Below are 25,019 nucleotides of genomic sequence, written 5' to 3'. Positions count from 1 at the left end.
AAACAAAGTACCATTTGCTAAAAATGAAATTACAAACTATACTTTCAAAGGTATTTCAAAAGACTTCAAAATGAGAATACCTCAGACTCTTAAAGAGACTTTTTAAAAAGAGACATAATGTCCATAAAAAAAGAAGAGATTGACAAAAATAAAACAGGCAACCATGAGTCAAGAAAAGATACATGCTCACAAAACCACAAATGTCAAAGAATCTCTGAAGGAAACTCAAGATTATAAGGTAATTTTTCCCCCAGAATTAAAACAGTTACTACACTAACAAAACATTTTTACAGAACACATACAACAATGTGCTTTTGAGGCAAAAGGCAAGCCTAACTCAAAAATCTATTCAATAACTAAAGAGATTTCTATAGTATAGACTCTTTCAAGAGGTTTTTCTCAAAAGGTAGAACGTCATGAGGCACACCCACCTTCCTTCAATGGCATTTTTCTGAGGAATAAAAAACAAAAAGCAAAGAAAGGCATTTTGCAAATTCATTTTGGAAATTTGAAATCCCTAAATAAATAAAAATAGAGCCAATGTTTTAGCACAGTTAGTATTCCTTGAGCTCTCCAGGAAACAAGAATGCCAAAATGAATGTTCATAATGGCTATTCACTGTAACTAAATAATGCTGGGTGTACAGCACAGGGTCTTGCCTTTGAAAACAGCTGATGCACATGAGCTTACAAAAAGAGAGTTCAATTCTCGAGGATATTTGTAGAATAACTAATGATACAATATTACGAAACCAACACTTTGACAACTAACCCAGTGTGTGAGAAAAAAGAACACACTCTCACTTTTATTCGCTAAAAAAACCTTAAAAGTTAAAATTAAATGTTAAAAGTTCTTATTGTTGTTCATCCTTCTCTTTGTGACCCCATGGACTGCAGCATGCCAGGCTTCCCTATCCTTCACTATCTCCCAGAGTTTGCTCAAACTCATGTCCACTGAGTCCATGATGACAGTCAACCATCTCATCCTCTGTCGTCCCCTTCTCCTGCCCTCAATCTTTCCCAGCATCAGGGTCTTCCAGTGAGACAGCTTACTGGAAAAGTTCTTATTGAAAAATATATTTCTTAGATTAGAAAGATAGTAACGATAACCCCATATGCGAGACAACAAAAGAGACACAGATGTATAGAACAGTCTTTTGGACTCTGGGGGAGAGGGAGAGGATGGGATGATTTGGGAGAATGGCACTTAAGCATGTATATTATATGCAAAACAAATCACCAATCCACGTTCGATGCAAGATGCATGGTGCTCAGGGCTGGTGCACTGGGATAACCCTGAGGGATGGGATGGGGAGGGAGGTGGAAGGGGGGTTCAGGATGGGGAACACATGTACATCCGTGGCGGATTCATGTCAATGTATGGCAAAACTACTACAATATTGTAAAGTAATTAGCCTCCCATTAAAAGAAATAAATTTATATTAAATTAAAAAAATACATTTCCCAAAACTTATTTTTATTACCTACCCGACGGTTTATAGACTTCATTAAGGAAATTAATTTCTAATATATTCCCGTATATTTGATCAGTTTTCCCACAGTTGCCTCAGATATTGGTATAAACCGAATACTTGAAAGAGAATTCTTAAGATGAATGCTTTAAAATCTCACCTGCTGATGACTAAGCAGATGTCATCAGCAACTCTGATCTGAGGTTAAATGCCTTCTGGTATAAACAAACAGTTTCAGAGTCCTTCCCTGATTAGTTTTTAATATTAAAAGTTTGTGGTCTTTAGTGGTCTTCCAACCACATGCTGCCTATCAAAGAAACATTTTGGATCTAAGGATGCATATCAATTAAAAGGATAAAAAAAGACATTTCATGCAACAGTAACCAAAATAACACAGGAGCAGCTGTATTAATTTCAAACAAAATGGACTTTTAAGTCAAAAACTGTTACAAGAGACAAATAAGTATATCATATAATGATAAAAGGGTCAATTCACCAAGAAGATATAAAAAGTGTAAGTATTTCTGCATCAAACCTCAGAGCTTCTAAATTAATGAGGCAGATGTTGAAAGAACTGAAGGGAGAAATACACAACATAATGAATAATGTTCTTTCAGTAATGACTAGAACAACCAGTCAGAAGAATAAGAAAATACAGAAATTGAACAACACTATAGACCAATCAAACCTAACACATATATATAAAATACTCTATCCATAAACAGCAGAATACATTTTCTCAATTACACATGAAACATTCTTTAGGACAGAACACATGTCTAGCCATAAAACTAGTTTGAATAAATTCAAGAAGACCGAGATAATACACAGTACCTTTTCCAATCACAATGTAATGAAACTAGAAATAAATAGCCTAAGAAAAAACTGGAAATTTTACAATACATGGAAATTAAACACTACACTCTTAAACAACAAGAAGTCATAAAGGAAATCAGAAAATACCTTGGCACAAATGAAAATGCAAAATACCAAAAAAATTTATGGATGCAGTTGAAGAAGTACTAAGAAGGAAGTTTAAGCTACAAATGGCATGCCTTAAAAAAAGGCAAGATCTCAAGTAACAATCTAACTTGTACCTCAAGGAACTAAAAGAAAAACTAAAAGCTAAGGCTGGCAGAAAGAAGGAAATAACAAAAATTGGAGCACAGGTAAATGAAATGGTCAACAAGGGGAAAAAATGAAACTAAAAGTGATTTTTTCAGAAAACTGACAAAATTGACAATCCCTTAGCTAGACAAGGAAAAAAAAATAATAAAATCAGAAATGCAAGAGGAAATATTACAACCAATGCCACAAAATAAGGATCGTAAGAGAACATTATGAACAACTGAACACCAACAAATTAATCCCTAGAAAGATACAACCTACAAAGACTGAACAATGAAAAAAACAGAGAATCTGAAATGTATAACTAGCAAGGAGATTGAATCAGTAAACAAAAACTTGCCAACACAGAAAAGCCAAGGACCAAATGGCTTCAATCACCCTCAAAAATGTTAACACACAGAATTCACAACACATTAAAGGAAGTATACACCATGATCACGTGGGGATTAACCATGGAGTGCAAGGATGATTCAACTCCTTATAAAAATCAATCAAAACTTCACACTGACAGAATGAAGGACAAAACCACTGATCATCTTTACTGATACAGAAAAAGCACCTGAATACTCAATACTCTTGCATGATAAAAGCACTCAACAAATTAGGAACAGAAGGAAACTAATTAATATAATGGGGCTTCCCAGGTGGCTTAGTAGGTAAAAAATCTGCCTGCAATGCTGGAGACACAGGTTCAATCCCTGAATCGGGAAGATCCCCTGGAAGAGGGCATGAAATCCACTGCAGTATTCTCGCCTGGAGACTTCCATGGACAGAGGAGCCTGGTGGGCTACAGTCCACAGGGTTGCAAACAGTCAAGCCTGACTTAGGCCCCTTATGAGGACCCACAACTAACTTAGATCATACTCAATGGTATAAAACTGAAAGTTTTTCCTCTAAGACCAGGGACAAGGCAAGAATGCCTACTCTTGCCATTTCTAATGAACACAGTATTGGGAGTATCAGCCAGAGCAAAGAGATCCCAAGAATAAATTTCTCACATATATATGGTCGAATAATTTTCAATAAAAGTATCAAGTTCATTCAATGGGAAAAAGACGGTCTTTTCAACAAATGCTGCTGGAAAAACTGGCTATTCACATTCAAAAGAATGAAGTTACATGCTCACCTAACATCATATAAAAAAGTCAACTCTGAACGGACCAAAGACTTAAAGACCTAAAACTATAAAACTCTTAGAAGAAAACTTAGAGCAAAAGTTGCACAGTAGTAGGTTTGGCAGTGATTTCTTGGATATGATACCAAAGGCACAAGCAACAAATGGAACAACAAACTGGACTTCATGAAAACTGTAAAATTCTGTATATCAGAAGACACCACCTACAGAGTAAAAAGGCAAACCACGAAATGGGGGAAAATATTTGCAAATCACATATCTGATATGGGATTAATAGCCATAATATATAAAGAACTCTTAAAACTCAAAACAGAGCAGGCAATGGCAACCCACTCCAGTACTCCTGGCTGGAAAATCCCATGGACAGAGGGGCCTGGTAGGCTGCAGTCCACGGGGTCGCTAAGAGTCAGACATGACTGAGAGACTTCACTTTCACTTTTCACTTTCATGCATTGGAGAAGGAAATGGCAACCCACTCCAGTATTTTTGCCTGGAGAATCCCAGGGACGGCAGAGCCTGATGGGCTGCCGTTTATGGGGTCACACAGAGTAGGACACGACTGATGCGACTTAGCAGCAGCAGCAGCAAAACTCAAAAACAAAACAAAAAAACCACCCAATTAACCTATTATCAAATAGGCAAAGAACTTGCAGAGCCACTTCTCCAAATATATACAGATAGCCACTAAGCACAGGGAAAGATGTTCAACATCACTAATCAAATCAAAACAGTAAGACATCACCTCAAACTCATCAGGATAGTGAAAGTGAAAGTCACTCAGTCATGTCCAACTCTTTGTGACCCCATGGACTGTATCCATGGAATTCTCCAGGTCAGAATACTGGAGTGGGTAGCCTTTCCCTTCTCCAGAGGATCTTCCCAACCTAGGGATTGAAGCCAGGTCTCCCACACTGCAGGCAGATTCTTTACTAGCTGAGTCACAAGGGAAGCCCAAGAATACTGGAGAGGGTAGCGCATCCTTTCTCCAGTGGATCTTCCCAACCCAGGAATCGAACCAGGGTCTCCTGCATTGCAGGCAGATTCTTTACCAACTGAGCTATGTGGGAAGCCCACTCATCAGGATGGCTACTATCAAAAAAAAAAAAAGAGAGAGAGAGAAAAAATAACAAACGTTGGCAAAGATGTGGAGAAACTAGGACCCTTTTGTAGTGTCGGTGAAACTATAAAATGGTACAACTACTATGGAAAACAGTAGGGAGGCTCCTCAGAAAACTAAAAACAGAACTACCACCATGTTCTAGCAATCCCACTTCTGTGTTTATATCCAAAAGAACTGAAGGCAAGGTCTCGAGATATTTGCAAACCTATGTTCACAGCATCACTACTCACAACAGCCAATAGGCAGAAGCAATCCAAGTGTCTTATCAACTGATAAGGGATAAACAAAATGTTGTACATACATACAACGGAATGTTATTCAGACTTAAGAGGAAGGTAATCTGGTCACTACTACAACATGGACGAATCTTGAGGATGAAAGTGATGGACAGTCACAAAGGACAGATACTGTATGGTTCCACTTAAAAGAGGTATCTAGAGTAATCAAATTCATAGAAACACAAATCAGAAACATGGTTGCTAGGAACTGAGATGAGGGGAAATGGGGAGTTGTTTATGGTGCAGAGTTTCAGTTTTGCAAAATGAAAAGCGTTCTGGACACCAATTGTACAACAGGGTTAAAGTTTTTAACAATATCAAACTATACACTTTAAAATGGTTAATTAAGATGGTTAAGATACTATGTGTATTTTATCACAAATAAAATTCTTTAAAAATTTTTTCAATCCCCAGATAAACCCAAACAGAAAATTTCTTTATTTCTTTTACAAGAAATACTAAGGGAAGTGCTTCAGGATGATACTCAGAGTAACTGAAATTTACAGAAAATAACAGAGAATTAATTAAAGCAATTACACAGGTAACTGCAAAAGACAGTTTAACTGCGTATTTCTTCTCCTTTCTTCCCTCTGATGATCTGAAAAGCCTTCACTGGCAGGATGCACAGCATGGAAGACCGGGCGGAAAGGGGTAAGGCAGGCTGTCACTGCCACCATTAACGCGGGCACCCTAGTTTGCCATTGAAAGGAAAACGGCAGATCTGGAGGAGCAGTTGTCTTATGAGAAGGTATGCATAGGAGCAAATTTCATCATTCATGCCCCTTCTGGAGAATTTAACGAGGTGTTTAATGATATTCTGTTATTGCTTAACAATGACACTCTTCTGAGGGAAGGGGCAACCCATGCATACCAGTTTACCTCAGTAAAAACTGAAGGTTATGAAGATCAGGTATTGAGAACAGAACATGGTAACTTGGGAAACAGAAAGTTTTTGGAACCAAAAAATGTGATCACTTAAAAGAGGACACAACTGATACAACACCACATGAAGCAGAAATGCAACTGAACCATGGCAAACTTCAGTAATAATTGCTCTCTAGGCTTATATAAAAAAACATTATCTGAATGGTGCCAGTACTGTATATGGTTAAAAAAAAAAAAACAGATGGACAGCAAACAGTTATTGCACGCATAGAAAGCCATTAATTTCAAGCAAAAGCCTTTTGGAATGGTCATTGGAGGTCAGAGTGGACGTTTAAATCATTCTTTCAACTACTGAGGTGGCTGGCATCTTGAATTCAGGTTCATTATTATGAAAATGGTAAGGTTCAGCTATGAATCATAAAGATATACAAGATTCCCTAACAGTGTCTAATGAGGTACAAATGAATGAATTTGTACAAATGAATTTATATAAAGATTGTAGAGGCTAAAAAGAATGAATATCAAACTGTCATCAGTGAAAATTATCAGACAATGTCAGACACAACTTTCAAAGCCTTACCTCGACGGTTCCCAATTATTCACACTAAGATTGACTGGAACAAGATCCTTAACTACAAGACTGGCAAAGAAATGCAGAATGCATTAAGATAAACACTGCATGGCCAGATCATTTTAGTGTCTTTGTGTTTTAAAAAATACTCATTACAAAAATATTCAAAACTGTCAAGCTCACCACCTAGTCAGATGGGCAGTTGCCATTTAAAATCACTGTATTAATTAGTTTGATTAAAGCACAAAGTTTAGTAATCAACCACTATTTTCTATTTCCTTTGTTCAAAGACTAAAAATCAGTTTAGTTTAAATGTCTTTTACTTTCTGTTATGCCTTTCTTTCTTATAATGAAGAGATGACTTCTCTAATGTCAAACGTTTTTGAAGTGTTTCAAATTTTTTTTACTTACTGTAACCCTAAAATTGTTGTCTTTGGTTTATAAAGTGGATAACTTTTGATATTTGCCCAGTTTGTTTTAATGAAGTCAGTAATGGACACTACAGTTTAAGGATGCTGACATACTTAGCCATACACACTACAGAAATTGTCTACATTTTCCCCCTTATCTCTTTCTCTTATGTAAGATTGAGATTAGAGGGAAAACATTTTCTTTATCAATTGTGTTTAAATCTTTCAAGAAGGTTATTTAGCTAGCTTAGCATTTAAACTTTTTTGAAACAAGGCCAATGTCTAATGCTGTCTTGAGATTCTGAATTAAATGAAAAACTTATTTCAGAAATGCATTTAATGCTTTTTTCCCCTCGTGACAGTTATGCAAATTAGCTTTGGAATACAATCTATGTCTCCAATTTATATTTATCATAAAGCCACAACTGTATTCTAACAAGGCAAAATGTAACATATATAATCCTGAACTCATGACCATGACTCAGTTTATTTCTCTCTTGTAGTGAGAAGTACTAAAATTCAGTGTCTTCCCTGGTGAGCCAATGATTGGGAATTCACCTTGCAAGGCAGTGGACACGGGTTCAATCCCTGGTCTGGGAACTAGGATTCCACATGCCACAGAGCAACCAAGCCCGCGCCCCATACTACCGAGCCTGTACACCACAACTAGAGTCTGTGTTGCAACAAAAGATCCAGCACGCCGCAGCTGCCCTGACAGCAGAAGGAAGGAAGGCAGGCAGGAAAGGGGGAAAAAAGTAAAGTACTAAAATTCAATGTAACAGTAAAGTGAAATTTTCCCTATTTCAAAAAAAACCAACAATTTATGAAACAATATATATCTAATTGTACTGTTGGGTACATAAACATATAGAAATGTATTTGACAATGACAGCACAGAGAAGAGCAACAGGAACTGAACTGTGCTGAAATAAGGAAATAATACCAGATGATAACTCAAAAGAAAGGAAGAAATGAGTATAAAAAAAGAAGACAAAAGAAATTTCATATAACTACAAAACATCTGCTTGTTATTCTCCCTTCTTCCAGACTCGTTAAAAAACCTATTACCGAAAGTATTAACTCTTACAATAAATCACTTGGTATGTAACATATATCTATAACATATGTAGACATATGTTTAACAGTAATAACTTTAAAGGGGCAGGGTCAGAAATGGGGTTATATTGGCATAAACCTTCTATATTTCACTGAAATTTAGTCCTAATGAATCTGAAGCAGATTCTGATAAATTAACAGTGTATACTGTAAGGCCTGGAAAATAACTCAGTAATTATAATTTAAAAAATCATTAGAATTAAAACAACACAAGAGAAAAATATCTACTTAAAACCAAAAATGGCAATATGAGAAGGTCTAAAAGAACAAAAAGACACAAGATATATAGAAAACAAAAAATTAAACAGTAGATATAAATCCAAACATATCAATAGCATTTAATGTGAGTGAATTAAACAATCCAATCAAAGATATGTAGTTGTGTTAGACTATATGAAAAACAAGATTCAACTATATGCTCTCTACAGGAGACACACTTTAGGCTGAAAATACAAACAGGGTGAAAGTAAAAGGATGAAAAGCAGATTTATAATCATAAAACATGTAGAGTGGCTATTGTAATATAAAAATGTATTAAAATAAAAAAGGTTACTAAAAATAAAGAGGGACATTTCAGAATGATAAAAGGGTCAATCCACCAAGAATAATCTAATAATTCAAAATATATATTCACTTCGCATCAGAGCTCCAAAATGCCTTACGGAAAAACTAACAGAACTGAAGTAAAAAAGAGACAATCCAACAATAATTATAATTCAATATTCCAGTTTTCCAAAGTAGTGGATGGATATTTCTTGGTGATACTTGAACAGTTAAAAAAACAAACAACAACAAAACCAGAGCAAAGTCAATGGGTTTCCTACATACCGGCAATGAACGATTAGAATTTGAAATGAAAAACACAATACCATTGGGACTTCCCTGGCAGTCTAGTGGGTAAGACTCCGTGTGCTTCCACTGCAGGAAGTGTGGGTTTGGTATGTGGTCAGGGAACTAAGATCCCACATGATGCACAGGGGGGAAAAAAAAAACCCATTTATATTAGCATCCAAAAAATGCAATAGGTATAAACCTAAACAAATATGTACAAAATCTACATGAGGGCAACTATAAAACTCTGGTGAAAAGAAGTCAAAACAGAACTAATTAAATGGACAGGTCATCTTCATTGTTAGCAAGGCTCAATACTGTCAACATGTTAGTTCTTCCCAACTTGATGTATATATTCAATACAATTCCAATGAAATCCAAGGAAGTTATTCTGTGGATATCGATAAACTGGTTCTAAAGTTTATATGGCGGGGAGCCAAGGTGGCGGTGAGAGAAGGCACGCAGTCTGTGACCCCCTACCCCTAGGATGTTCACCAGGCAATGGTGGGGGATTTCCTGTGGACAGGCTGAAGGTAGGAGCCCCGGGGGAGACCAGATACCAGGTAGCGCCAAGCAGGGGAGAGCGCAGGCCTGGGAACCAGTGAGCAGTTTTGGAACCAGAAGTGGTTTGGGTGCCCAGGGCAGTCTGGGCACCTTTGGGGGCTAGAGGCTGCATGCCTGCTTGCCTGGGAGGGGTGGGGATCCTGGGGGATCAGAGGATCCACTGGGAAAAGCCCCTGGGGTACCCCTTTCACTTTCCAGAGACTGAGGGGCTGCAGGGGGAGGGGTAGCAGTTTTGGCATCAGAAGCAGTTTGGGTGCCACGGACAGTCTGGATGCCTTTGGGTGCTGGGAGTGGCGTACCTGCTCTACCTCTGAGGGGATAAGAAGTCCCACTGGGGAAGGCCCTGGGGTTCCCCCTTCACTTGGCCCCAGGGAGTCTTTATGGGCCCCAAGGGCCTGGGATTCTGCCCTCTGGGACCCTCTCAACTCTCCTACGGAGCTCTTTGCCTTCCAGGGTACCTTTTGCTCTTCAGGGACTCATCCACCTGGATGGGTCCTGTGGATGTGAAAGAGAAGAGGGAGGCTCCTGCAGGGAGAGAAGGCCACCCAGAGTGGGGAGGCCCCTGCAGGATTCCAGTAGCAGGGAACTGCCTAGTGTCCCCCTGCCCACTCGGCCCTGGAGAGCCTCCCAAGACCACCACCTCCAGGACCCCCCCCCCCACCCTCCAGGGGGCCCCCCTCCAGCCCCTCTCCTCCCTCCAGGGCTCATTCCTCCTTCCAGGCCAAGTCCTCGGCCATCCAGTGTGGCCCCCCACCCTTCAGGGTCCCCCTCTGTTCTCCAGTTTCCTCTCCCCCCCAAGGTCCCTGTCCTCTGTGGGCCCCGTCATGCCCCAACCAGGGGCTCTGTCTGCCCTCTGGACTGGGCCCTCCACCATCGGGGACCCCTTCTCTACCCTCTGGCTCCCTCCTCCTTCCAGGGGCCCCCCTCTATCCTTCAGGACCCCTCTCTCTCCAGGGCCACCTCCAAGGGCACCCACTGCCCACGTAGGTCCTGCGAGTGCAGAAGGGAGGGAAGACAAAGCCTCCCCATCCAGAGGGAGGAGAGGGCATCCATCCGGTGTTCCCCTACCCCCTCGGCCCCAGGGAGCCACCTGGAAACCCAGGTCTTACCCTCCCCACCCTGAAGCCAGAAGCACTGCAGAAACTTGGGTGGAGCCCAGGACACCTGCCATGCCCTACACAGAGGCACTGCAGAGGCCTTCTCAGTTTGGGGACAGCCCCCTCTCTAGGGTCTTTTCTGGAAGCTTAGGTCCTGAATCAGGACTGCCCCGCCCCCCCGCCCCGCTAAATTCCACCTCCACCCAAACAACACTACATAAGTCATCCCCCACCTAAGCACAGCCCTTCACATTCAAGGTTTTTTCTGTTTTTGAGGTTTTTTTCTAATACTTTTTTACTATTTACCAGCAGAGTTTGGTTTTTACCCTCCAGTGGTTGGTTCATACATATTCTTATTTTTTCTACTATCTGTTAGTTTTCAAATTTTATTTTATTATTTTTTAATCTTCGTTATTATTCTGTCCCCTCTTGTTTTTATTTTTCTTATTCTTTATTTTTATAGATATAATTTTTTTTTCTTCTCTCACTTTGCTACTGGAGTCCAGTTTCACCCTTCAGAGGTTATTTTTTATTCTTTGTTATTGTTCTGCCTTTTTTTTTCCCCCTTTTTCTTCCTTTTCTATATTTTTCTTTTCCACAACCATAGCTTGTGGAATCCCAGTTCATGGGCCAGAGATCAGGACTGAGCCCCAGGAGGCAGGAGTGCTGAGTCCAAATGGCTAGAGTAACAGAAAAAACTTCAGGGGCCAGGGAATATTAATCAGAGTGAGGTTTCCCAGAGGTCCACATCTCAAAACAAAGACCCAGCTCTACCCAACTACCTGAAAACTCCACTGCTGGAAACTAAGGCTAAACAACTTGTGAGACAGGAGCGTAGTCCCAACCATCAAAAAAAAAAGAAAGAAAAAGAAATGACAAAAAAATGTGTTACAGATGAAGGAGCAAGTTAAAAACTACAAGACTAAATAAATGAAGAGGAAATAGGCAACCTCCTATGTGAAAAAGAATTGAAAAATGATAGTAAAGAAGTTTCAAAATATCAGAAATAGAATAGAAAAAATATAAGAATCATTTAACACATTTACTAAAGACCTAGAAGAAATAAAAATAAACAGAGATGGACAACACAATCACTGAAATTAAAAATAATCCAAAAGGAATCAACAGTAGAATGGAGGCAGAAGAAAGGATAAGTGAGCTAGAAGACAGAATGACAAAAATAACTGCCAAGGAGCAGAAAAAAAGAAAAAAGAAATAAAAGAACTGAGGACTGTCTCAGAGACCTCTGGGACAATAATAAATGCACCAAAATTCAAATTATTAGAGTTCCAGAAGAAGAGAAACAAAGGGTATGAAAAAATATGTGAGGAGATTACAGTGGAAAACTTTCCTACTATAGGAAAGGAAATAAGCACCCAAGTCCAGGAAGCCCAGAGAGTCCCATACAGCATAAACCCAAAGAGAAATACAACAACACACATATTAATCACCCTAAAAAAAAATTAAACACAAAGAAAAAATACTAAAAGCAGCAAGGGAAAAGCAAAAAATAACATACAAAGCAATCCCCATAAGGTTAACAGCTGATTTTTCAGCAGAAACTCTGCAGGCCAGAGAGAGTGGCAGGATATATTTAAAGTGATGAAGGATAAAAACATACAACCAACAGTACTCTACCCAGCAAGGATCTCATTCAGATTTGAAAAAGAAATCAAAGCTTTACAGACAAGCAAAAGTTCAGTGAATTCAGCACCACCAAACCAGCTTTACAACAAATGCTAAAGGAACTTCTCTAGCAGGAAACACAAGAAAAGAAACAGACTCACAAAAATAAATCCTAAACAATTAAGAAAATGGCATTAGGAACATATATATAACTACCTTAAATGTAAATGGATTAAATGCTCCAATCAAAAGACACAAACTGGCTGAATGGATACAGAAACAAGAACTGTGTACATGCTGCCTACAGGTGAGCCACTTCAGACCTAAGGACACATACAGACGGAAAGTTGAGGGATGGAAAAAGATATTCCATGCAAGTGGGAATCGAAAGTGGGAGTAGCAATACTTATATTAGACAAAATAGATGTTAAAATAAAATCTGTTACAAAAAATAAGGAAGGACACGACATAATGAAAAAGGGGTCAATTCAAGAAGATATAACATTATAAATACTAATTCACCCAACATAGAAGCACCTCAATACATAAGGTAAATACTAACGACTACAAAAGGGGAAACTGACAGTAATATAGTAATAGAAGGAGACTTTAACACCCCAATTACACCAATGGACAGATCATCCAGACAGAAAATTTATAAGGAAACACAAGCCTTAAATCACATACTAGCCCAAATGAAGCTAACTGATATCTTCAGGAAATTCCATCCCAAAACAGCAGAATATACTTTTTTCTCAACTGAACATGGAACATTCTCCAGGATGGATTACATCTTGGGTCACCAATCAAGCATCAGAAAATTTAAGAAAACTAAAATTGTATCAAGCGTCTTTTCTGACCACAATGCTATGCAACTTGATATCAATTACAGGAAAAGAAAAAAAACTGTAAAAATCACAAACACATGGAGGCTAAACAACACACTTCTAAATAACCAACAAGTCACTGAAGACATCAAAAAGGTTATTTAAAAAATACCTACAAGCAAAAAGACAATGAAAACACAATGACCCAAAACCTGTGGGATGCAGCAAAATCAATTCTAAGAGGGAAGTTTATAGCAATACAAGCCTATCTCAAAAAACAACAACAACCAAAAAAATCAACCACCTGACTTTACAACTAAAGCAACTAGAAAAAGAACAAAAAACCCTGAAGTTAGCAGAAGGGAAGAAATTAGAAAGATGAGCAAAAATAAAGGAAGGAAACAATAGCAAAGATCAATAAAACTAAAAGTTCATTCTTTGAGAAGATAAACAAAACTGACAAACCACTAGCCAGACTCGCCAAGGTAAAAAAGGGAGAGGACTCAAATCAATAAAATTAGAAAAGAAAAATAACTTACAAGAGACAACACAGAAACACAAGGGATCTTAAGAGTCAACGACAAGCAGCTATGTGCCAATAAAATGGACAACCTGGAAGAAATGGACGAGTTCTTAGAAAAACCTTCCAAAACTGAACCAGAAAGAAACAGAAATCATGAACGGACCAATTATAAGCACTGAAATCAAAACTGTGATCAAAAATCTTCAACAAACAAAAGCCCAGGGCCAGATGGCTTCACAGGCGAATTCCACATAAAGTTTAGAGAAGAACTAACACCAAACCTGCTAAAACTATTCCAGAAAATTGCAGGAGAAAGAAAACCCCCAAACTCATTCTAAGAGGCCACCATCACCAAAACCAGACAAAGATACCACCAAAAAAGAAAATTCCAGGCCAATATCAAAATCCTCAACAAAATTCTAGCAAAAAGAATCAATAACATATTAAAAGGATCATACATCATGATCAAGTGGGATTTATCCCAGGGATGCATGGATTCCTCAATATATGCCAAAAAATCAATGTGATACAGTATCAAAAAACTGAAAGATAAAAACCATATGATCATCTCAATAGATTCAAAAAAAGCTTCTAACAAAATTCAACACTCATTTATGATAAAAATTCTCCAGAAAGTAAGCATAGAAGGAACCTACATCAACATAATAAAGGCCATATATGACAAATCCAAAGCAAATAGTCTCAATGGTGAAAACTGAAAGCATTTCCTCTAAGACCAGGAACAAGAGAACAGTGCCCACTCTCATCACTATTATCCAACATAGTGTTGGAAGTCCTAGCCACAGCAATCAGAGAAGAAAAAGAAATAAAAGGAATCCAGATTGAAAATGAAGATAAAACTTTCGCTGTTTGCAAATGACATGATACTATACACAGAAAAATCTAAAGATTCTGCCAGCAAATTACTAGAGTTAATCAATGAATATAGTAAAGTCACAGGATATAAAATCAATACACAGAAATCCTTGCATTCCTATACACTAACAATGAAAAATCAGAAAGAGGTTAAGGAAACAATCCCATTCACCACTGCAGCAAAAAGGATAAAATACCTAGGAATAAATCTACCCAAAAGAAAAAAGACCCTATGCAGAAAACTATAGGACACTGATGAAAGAAATCAAAGATGTCACAAACAGATGGAGAGATATACCATGATCTTGAATTGGAGAAATCAATATTGTGAAAATGACTATACTACCCAAAGCAATCTACAGATTCAATGCAATCCCTATCAAATTACCAATGGTATTTTTCTACAGAACTAGAATAAAAATTTCACGATTTGCATGGAAACACAAAAGACCCCAAATAGCCAAAGCAATCTTAACAAAGAAAAACAGAGCTGGAGGAATCAACCTTCCTAACTTCAATCTATACTACAAAGCTACAGTCATCAAGATAGTACGGTACAAGCACAAAAACAAATACAGATCAAGGGAACAATACAGAAACCCCAGAGATAAATTTACACAGCTATGGACACCTTGTCTTTGACAAAGGATGCAAGAATATACAACGGAGAAAAGACAGCCTCTTCAGCAAGTAGTTCTGGGAAAACTGGACAGCTACGTGCTAAAGAATGACACTAGAAGACTTCCTAACATCAGACTCAAAAATAAAGTCGAACTGGATTAGACTTAAATGTAAGGTCAGAAAGTATAAAGCTCTTAGGGGAAAACACAGGCAGAATACTCCTTGATACAAACCACAACAAGATCCTCTATGACCCACCTCCCAGAGTAATGGGAATAAAAATAAACAAATGAGACCTAATTAAACTTAAAAGTTTTTTCACAACAAAGGAAATAATAAACAAGATTAAAAGACAACCCTCAGAATGGGAGAAAATTGCAAATGAAACAACTGAAAGGATTAATCTCTAGAATATATAAGCAGCTCCTACAGCTCAATATTAGGAAAACAAACAGCCCAATCAAAGCTGGGTAGAAGACCTAAACAGATATTTCTCCAAAGAAGATATACAGATGGCCAATGAACAGATGAAAAGATGCTCAACGTCACTAATTATTAGAGAAATGCAAATCAAAACTTCAATGAGGTATCACCTCATGCCAGTCAGACTGGCCATCATCAAAAAATTTACAAACAATTCATGTTGGAGAGGATGTAGAGAAAAGGGAACCCCACACTGTTGGTGGGAATACAAACTGATATAGTCATTATGGAGAAACAGTAAAAAGATTGCTTCAAATACTAGGAATAAATCTTCATATGATCCAGCAACCCCACTACTGGGCCCTGAGAAAACCATAATCAAAATTCAAGACACATGCACCCCAGTGTTCACAGTAACTGCTTACAATAGCCCAGACATGGAAACAACCAAGATGTCCATCAACAGATGAATGAATAAAAAAAGACATGGTACATATACCTACAACAGAATATTACTCAGTCACCAAAAAGAATGAATTTGAGTCAGTTCTCATGAGATGGATGAAGCTAGAGCCTGTTATTATATACAGTGATGTAAGTCATAAAGACAAAAACAAATATAGTAATTAGCGCATATATACAGAATTTAGAAAAACTATATTGATGAAGCTATTTGCAGGGAAGGAATGAAGACAAAGATGTGGAGAATGGACTTATGGAAACCATGGGGGAGGCAGGGAGTGGGACAAATGGAGAACGCAGCATCAATATATATACATTGTCCAGTGTAAGCTGGATAGGTGCTGAGAAGTTTTGCGGCACATGGAACCCAGTCTAGTGCTCTGTGATGACGTGGAGGGATGGGATGAGTGGTGGGGAGAGAGGTTAGGGAGGGAGGGGATATACGTATAATTATGGCTGATTTGCATTGTTGTACAGCAGAAACCAACACAACAATGGGGAAAAAAAAGTAATTTAAATTTAAAAAATAGAGTGTATGTGGAAAATCAAAAGACCCAGGAAAACCAAAAAAACAACACAAAATTGAAGCCAAAGTGGGAAGACTGACACTATATGACTTAAAGACTTACTATAAAGCTACAGCAATCAAGACAATGTGGCATTGGTGAAAGACCAGACAAACAGATCACTGTAACAACAAAGTCCAGAAATAGACAGAAATAAAAACCACTGATCCTTGACAAAGGCAACATAATGGAGCAAAGACAGTCTTCTCAACAAATGATGCTGGAACAACCGGACATACACATACAAAAAGTGAATCGAGACAGATCTTACACCTTTCACAAAATTTAACTCAAAATGAATCATAGATGTAAATAGAGAATAAAAAACTGTAAAAACTGTAAAACACCTAGAAGATAATAGAGGAGAAAACCCAGATGACCTTGGCTATGGTGATCACTTTTTCGGTACAACACCAAAGGCACAACCCTCAAAAGAAATAATTGATAAGCTGGACTCATCAAAATTAAAAACTTTTGTTCCATAAAAGACAATGTCAAGAGAATGAGAAGACAAGCCACAGACTAGAAGAAGATATTTCTTAAAGACATAACCTGATAAGGACTGTTAACCAGAATATACTACTGAGCACACATGCAGCTACTCATCAGACTGCTTGGTACTGACCCAAATGGACTGAAAAGATGGTTAGTCTCTCAGTTGTGTCTGATTCCTTGCAGCCTCACACACTGCAGCCCACCAGGCTCCTCTATCATGGAATTTTCCAGGCAAGAATATTGGAGTGGGTAGCCATTCCCTTCTCCAGGGGGTCTTCCCAACACAGGGATTGAACCCAGGTCGTTGGCATTGCAGGTAGATTCTTTACTGTCTGACTCATCAAGGAGTCCAACTAAAATATCCTTTAGTAAATGAATGGATAAAATAAACTGTGGTTCATTTAGACAATAATATAATTCAAAGCTAAAAAGAAATGAGCCACTAAGTCATGAAAACACATGGAGAAACTATATTGGTGGATACATGCCATTATACGTTTGTCAAAAACCATAGAATGTACAATACCAAAAGTGAGCCCTAATATAAACTCTGGCTTTGGATGTCAATGAAGGTTCATCATAACAAATGTATTACACTCTGACGTGGGATATTGACAGTGGAGGATGCTGTGCACGTGTAGGAGCAGGAAGTAGATGGGAAATCTCTGTACTGTTCAGTTTTTTTTTTTTTTTTGAAACCTACAATTGCTCTAAAAGATGATCTGTTCAGGAAATTCCCTGGTGGCCCAATCGTTAGGACACCATGCTTTCACTGCCAAGGGCACAGGTTCAGTCCCTTGTGGGGGAACTAAGATCCCACAAGCTATGAAAGTGAAAGTGAAAGTCACTTTGTGACCCCATGGACTATACAGTCCATGTAATTCTCCAGGCCAGAACACTGGAGTGGGCAGCTGCTCCGTTCTCCAGGGGATCTTCCCAACCCAGGCATCAAACCCAGGTCTCCGGCATTGCAGGCGGATTCTTTACCAGCTGAGCCACAAGGGAAGCCCAAGAATACTGGAGTGGGCAGCCTATCCCTTCTCCAGCAGATCTTCCTGACCCAGGAATTGAACCCGGGTTTCCTGCACTGAAGGCGAATTCTTTAACAACTGAGCTACTAGGGAAGCCAAGATATGGAGCATGGTAAAAACAAACAAACTAAACCCCAGTCTGCTGAAAAACAACTAAAACAAAGCTCTGGTCCAGCAGGCAAGGAGTTAGGAAGTCATCACTCCCATCCCTACAAAAAGAAAACACCTAAACAAACTGAAAATCAACAACTCTTCTTACATCCACCAGAGAACTGAAATTAAGGGCAAACTACAGTCCCCCAAATCAGAGACAGACAAATAGATACAGACAGTCACAACTAACAGGACAGAATTCCAGAGCAGACACCACCAAGGAAAGGGAAGGAAAGCCTAAATTGTAACTGACAAATTATTAGAGGCTCAGCATAGAGAACTCTGAGATTTAAAAACCCCAGGCAAGTCTTATAGGGGCCCCCACACTTTTGGAGTTTTACTTCCAGGAACTGCACCGGGTTTCACAGTTAAGATTAGAGAAAAATCTCTTGCTCTGGCAGAAGAAGAGGGAAAAGTAGTCATTTTGAAATAAGCCTAGAGCATTCTGTCCTTAAGACCTGCCTGCAAAAGAAACTATTTTACCAGAGACTGGGGTTTTACCAGAGACTAAGTGATATAGGGGAAGGGAAATATTCAACTCCAAGCCCGCTCCTAGCTTTCTTATTTCATTTAAGGAGAAAACAATGAGAAACCCTAGTGAAGCTCACAGCCCACAGAAAGACAGACCTAATAATGTGACTACAGAACACTTTCCCTCTACCCATACTTTACCACTAACTACATGAACAGGGCTCCTGATGATAATGGTATAGGAATGAAAGAACAGCACATTCAGACCTTCTTTAAGAAGTCCTTAGAGAAATCCAAAGAAAACAGGGGGAACAAAAACAAAGTCATCAGAGGAAATGTTAGCCTTTGACACCTACTGCTACAGGAAACAAACACAAAATCGCCTCTATCCAGATAAACTTATGAAATCTCAAAGTAAAAGTCTACTTACTTCAGTTCCAATCATATCATATTCATTCAATACATGCCTGGTTTTCCACACACACACACAAATTACAAAACATAATAAAAGACAAAAACAAAAGCAGGTTAAAGATACAGCAAGGACCAGAATCAGACTCAGATAAGGCAGAGATGTTGGAGGTTCAGTTTGTAAAGATGCAAAAGTTCTGGAGATAGATGGTGGTAAAGATTATAAAATGATGTGAATGTACTTAATGTCACTTCAAACTGGTTAAAATGGGGAAATTCCCTGGTGGCCCAGCGTTTAGGGCTCAGTGCTTTCACTGCCAGGGCCCCACGTTTAATCCCTGGTTGTGGAACTAAGATTCTGCAAGTTGCGAGGCTCAGCCAAAATAAATTTTTAGAAAGGTTCAACTAGTAAATTTTATGGTATATGTATATTTTACCACAATTTTTAAGAAAAGAAAAAGAAATTAAGGTAGAAAAAAAGAAATGAGCCACCAAACCATGAAAAGACATGGAAGAACCTTAAATTCATATTCCTAAGTGTAAGAAGCCATTCTAAAAGGCTACATATTGTATGATTCTAACTACATGACTTTCTGGAAAATGCTAAACTACAAAGACAATAAAAACAGCAGCAGCTGCCAGGGTTTCAGAGGAAGGAGGGAAGGGACAAATAAGCAGAACACAGGGATTTTTTTTTAGGCACTGAAACTATTCTGTGTGATACTGTAATAGTGGATATATGTCATTATACATTTGTCAAAATCCAAAGAATGTACAAAAACGTGGACTCTAATAAAAACATACACTTATAATTAATAGCAATGTATCAATATTGGCTTACCAATTGTAACAAATATGCCAGCCTAACACAAGATGTTAGTAACAGAGAAAATGAGGGAGGGAAAAGAGGTACATGGGAATTCTGAACTTTTCGCTAAACATAAAACTGCTCCCAATAAAGTCTATTGGGACTTCCCTAGTGGTCCAGTGGTTAAGAATCCATCTGCCAATGTAGGGGACACAGGTTCCATCCTTGGCCTGGGAAGAAACTACATGCCTAGAGGCAACTAACCCCATGCACCACAACTACTGAAGCCCACATACCTAGAGCCCATGCTCTGCAACAGGAGAAGCCACCACGATGAGAAGCCTGAGGACCACAGCGAAGAGCAGGCCCTACTCACCACAACCAGAGAAAGCCTAAGGGCAGCCACAAAGATCCCACACAGTCAAAAAATAGTAGTAATAATTAAAAAAAAAAAGGATAGCCACCTGTGAGAAGATCAACAAGGAAATATAAGATGCGAACACTATAAACAAACTACATTATAGAATATTCCATCCTAGAGCAGCAGAATATACATTCTTCTCAGCATACATGGAACATCTCCAGGATAGACAATATATTAGGTTACAAAACAAGCCTCAATTTTTAAAAAAATTTATTTTATGACATGCAGGCAATTTACAATGCTGTGTTAACTTCTGCTGTCCAGCACAGTGATTCGGTTATAAACACAAGCCTCAAATTTTTATAGAAAATTTAAGTCATGGAAAGTATATTCTCCAGCCAAAATGGAATGAAATTAGAAATCTGTAACAGAAGGAAGTTAAGGAAATTCACAAATATGTGGAAATTAAGCAACAGACTCCTAAACAACCAATGAAAAAAAAAAGAAATCACAAAGAGAATTTTCAAATATTTTGAGATAGACAATAGGCAGAAAACAACTCAAATGTCCATCAACTGACAATGGATAAACAAATGTAGTGTATCCATACAATGGAATACTATTAAGTCATAGAAAGGAATGAAAAATTGATGTTACATACATGGATTCCTAAAAACATTATGCTAAGTGAAAGAAGCCAGTCATAAAAGAATTCCCTGGTGGAATTCCCTGGTGGTCCAGTGGCTAGGACTCAGTGCTCTCATTGCCAGGGTTTGAACCCTGGTGGGAGAACTAAGATCCAGGAATCTGTGTGGCATGTACCATATATTATATGATTCCATTTACATTAAATGACCAAAACATGCAACTCTACAGAGAGAGAAAGTAGATTAATAGTTGCTTAGAGAAATGGAAGCAAGAGGGGTGACAGCTAAAGCGTACACGATTTCTTTTTGAGGTAATGAAAAAATTGTTCTAAAACTGTGGTGATGGCTACACATATCATTAACATACTGAAAACCACTGAACAGTGCAGTAAAATACAGGGTAAATTGTATGGTATTTAAATTATATCACAACAAAACTGTTTAAAATGTTTTTAAATGAGACAGTTGAGCATTCAGCATGTTAAGTAAAATTAAATAAATCAAAATAAACTTAGGGAAACAGTAAAAGATGAGAGCTGAAATTAATGAACTAAATGGTGAAAAAGTCAACAAAATTAAACTTAAATATAAGAGCAGTTTCCTTGGATGAAAAAAATTAGCAAGACATATCCATAGTTATTCAGATCAAGAGGAAAATAAAATATATAAAATTAGGAATGAGAAATGGAAATAACCACAAATGCAATGGAAAAAATAAAGAATACTATGTAACACTTCATTATAATTAACTAAAAATCCTTATTGAAATGATTTTCCAGAAAAATCATAAATTATCAAAATTAACTGCCTCCCCCCCACCAAAAAAGGGGCTTACCAGGTGGGTAAGATGTTAATGAATCTGCCTGGAATGCCAGAGACCCAGGTTCGATCCCTGGGTCAGGAAGCTCCCCTGGAGAAGGGAATAGCAATCCCATGGACAGAGGAGCCTGGAGGGCTACAAGTCCATGGGGTCACAAAGAGCCAGACACAACTGAGCAACTAACAGTTTCAACCCCAAAAAAGTGAGACAGCATATACAAATTATAACCCTAAAAGGAATCCATAGGCACAGTAGCTTCACAAGTGACTATTTTTCCAACATGCAAGAAAGTCTTATATAAACTGTTCCAAGACATTAAAAAATCTTCCCAGTACCTCACATAAAAACATCATAATTCCGATTTCAAATTTGACCAAAAAATGTCAAGAAAACAATTTAACTTAAAACTATTATCATTTATCCGGAGAAGGCAATGGCAACCCACTCCAGTACTCTTGCCTAGAAAATCCCATGGACAGAGGAGCCCGGTAGGCTGCAGTGCATGGGGTCGCTAAAAGTCAGACATGACTGAGCGATTTCACTTTCACTTTTCACTTTTATGCATTGGAGAAGGAAATGGAAACCCACTCCAGTGTTCTTGCCTGGAGAATCCCAGGGAAGGTGGAGCCTGGTGGGCTGCCGTCTATGGGGTCGCACAGAGTCGGACACGACTGAAGTGACTTAGCAGCAGCAGTAGCATTATCATTTATCAAATATCTAAAAATAAAATCCAGCACTTCCTTAAGAGAGAAACATACTATCATCATGAAACACAGCTTTCATCCCCAAGCACAAGAAACGATTAATACTAAGAACAAAATCTCTACTAATAGGCCAAAAAAAGATTAAGAGTTGTACACTGTAGATAAATTTGGAGATGGGGACTAGGAAGGTGAAGGAGTTCAGGCCTAAGCTTCTCTCCTTCTAAGAAATGATAACCTGCTGATAGGAGAATGCTAAACACTAGATGAAGGCCAGAGAAAAGAGTGAAAATGCAGAAGAATCTGAAGAAGGAAACATAAAAATATTTCCAAGAACTCTTGATGATCCAGTTAAAAGCTGGAGACCAAGTGGTCAAAAGGTACAAACTTCCAATAATAAGATAAATAAGTACTAGGTATATAATGCACAACATGACAAATATAATTAACGCTGCTGTATGCTATATATGAAAATTGTTAAGAGTAAATCCTGAGTTCTCAACACCAGGAAAAAATTATTTTCTATTTATGTTTCTAAGCTATATGAGATGACAACTTGTGATTATTATTTTATGATGTATGTAAGTCAAATTATGCTATATACCTTAAGCTTATAAGTGCTTCATGTCAATTATATCTCAATATAGTTGGAAGAAAAGACTACTGTAAATAAATAATAAAACTAAAAACAAAAAAAGTTGAAGATCAAGAACTTCTATGATACGAATTCACAGAACTGAATTATTTTCCCTAGCACAGTTCAGAAATTTAGGTTTAGGAATTACAAAGTAGAGATGCCTGAAACGGTTCATGTTGAATGGTCTGTAGAACTGGCATAAGACCAACAAAGTAAAGGCTCTGAATCACTCACTTCCCTAAAATCTTAAAAAGACTTGGTTGTGGGACTTTCCTGTGGTCCAGTGGTTAGGAATCCGCTTGCCAATGCAGGGTACATGGGTTCAATTCCTGGTTCTGGAAGATCCCATATGCCGAGAGGCAACTAAGACAGTGCACCACAACTACTGAAGCCCCCCAACTCTGAGCCTGTGCTCCGTAGTAAGAAAAGCCACTGCAATGAGAAGACAGCACACTGCAATGAGAAGCTGGCGTGCCGCAATGAAGATTAGCCCTCACTCACCACAGCTAGAGAAAGCCCTCCCACAGCAACAGACTCCACTCAGCTAAAAATAGATAATTTTTTTTTAAAAGACTTGGTTGTAAGGCAGGTCACATTTTGCACTGAACTTAAAACAGTTCCACACCGTAGCTCAGTGTCATTAATTGGACTTGCAAACTTAATCAGTACCTTACGAATCACCACTAAAGAACATCCTTATTGTCAGAGACATATGAGAGTGAATCAAGTATTACTATTTTGTCATTTAACTTGAGGCTATCCTGAATGAAATTAACATCTCCTATCATTTGGTATCTTCTTTTGAATGCTGCTGCTGTTTAGTCACTATATCATGTCTGATTCTTTGCAGCCCCATGGACTGTAACCCACCGGGCTCCTCTGTCCATGGAATTTACCAGGCAAGAATACTGGAGTGGGTTGCCATTTCCTTCTTCACGGGATCGTCCCAAACCAAGGATGGAACCCACATCTCCTGCTTGGCAGGTGGATTCTTTACTACTGAGTCACCTGAGAAACCCCATCCTTTGAAGACACTGAATTAAATACTACACAACAAACTCATCTTCAAAAACTTAACAGTTCATAAATTTCTAGCAAGAAACATATAAAAGTCTCTCCTTTAAACATTTTCCAATTTATGCCAGTAAATCTTAATATATTAGTAAATAAATCTTAATATATTAGTGAGCAAAAAAAAATTACCTTAATACATTTTATATCATTTTAAAACTACCTTTAATACAGCACATCACCCACACCTTCATAAACCCTCCAAAGTAAACAAAAGACGAACCGATTTCTCTCAAAAAAAAAAAAAAAGCCTCTACGGATAAAATATTCTGGGCTCTAAAAAGCAGTATCTTCTATTACACAGGTAGATCTTGTCACATTGGCTGTAAAGAGGTAAAAGGGCTTAATTAAAATCTTCAAGGAGTATTAAATTTAAAATTAAGTTATTCAAACAAGAAGTAATAGAACAAAATTAAAGTTAGGAGATCTCATCCACAAGTGTGGCTTTAGTTCTGGTTCATACGTATATAGATAACTTACAATTTGAAATGTCTAGCCCAGATCCCTCCTCTGATCTCCAAAGCCAAACCCATAATCTTAACACCCATCCCAACCATCTCATCACCCTACCCCATGGTCACCACTTCTACCATAAACTTGGCCATTTTTCAATATTCGGTACAACCATTTATCCAATAATCTGACACTTCCGTGCCCTCGTGTTCCACATCTAATCCACTATTAGTGTAATAATAATGTAAAATTAGTGTACCACTGTGATTATTTTACTTCTTAAATACCTCTTAAATCAGTCTACTTTTCAATATCCACCAACATGCCCCACTTCCAAAATATCAGTTCCAGCAATACTGCAATGACCTCCTAATTAATCAGCATCCTTGACTTATTATTGCTGCTCCCCACCCCACTCAGTTATCAA

At 38.2% G+C, this 25,019-nt stretch overlaps 1 protein-coding gene and 1 pseudogene across 10 annotated transcripts in view; one reads left to right on the top strand and one right to left on the bottom strand.

Annotated features, from left to right (window-relative positions):
- The window catches only part of ALMS1 (ALMS1 centrosome and basal body associated protein), a 190,531-nt gene that overhangs the window by 161,275 nt on the left and 4,237 nt on the right, over positions 1–25,019 (bottom strand). The window lies entirely within an intron of this gene.
- LOC136162801 (F-actin-capping protein subunit alpha-2-like) lies at positions 164–6,689 on the top strand (annotated as a pseudogene).

Source organism: Muntiacus reevesi, chromosome 3 (genome assembly GCF_963930625.1).
Source record: "Muntiacus reevesi chromosome 3, mMunRee1.1, whole genome shotgun sequence".
NCBI lineage: Eukaryota > Metazoa > Chordata > Mammalia > Artiodactyla > Cervidae > Muntiacus > Muntiacus reevesi.
The sequence above is the reverse complement of the archived record's forward strand: the minus strand, read 5'-3'. Positions and strand labels throughout refer to the sequence as shown.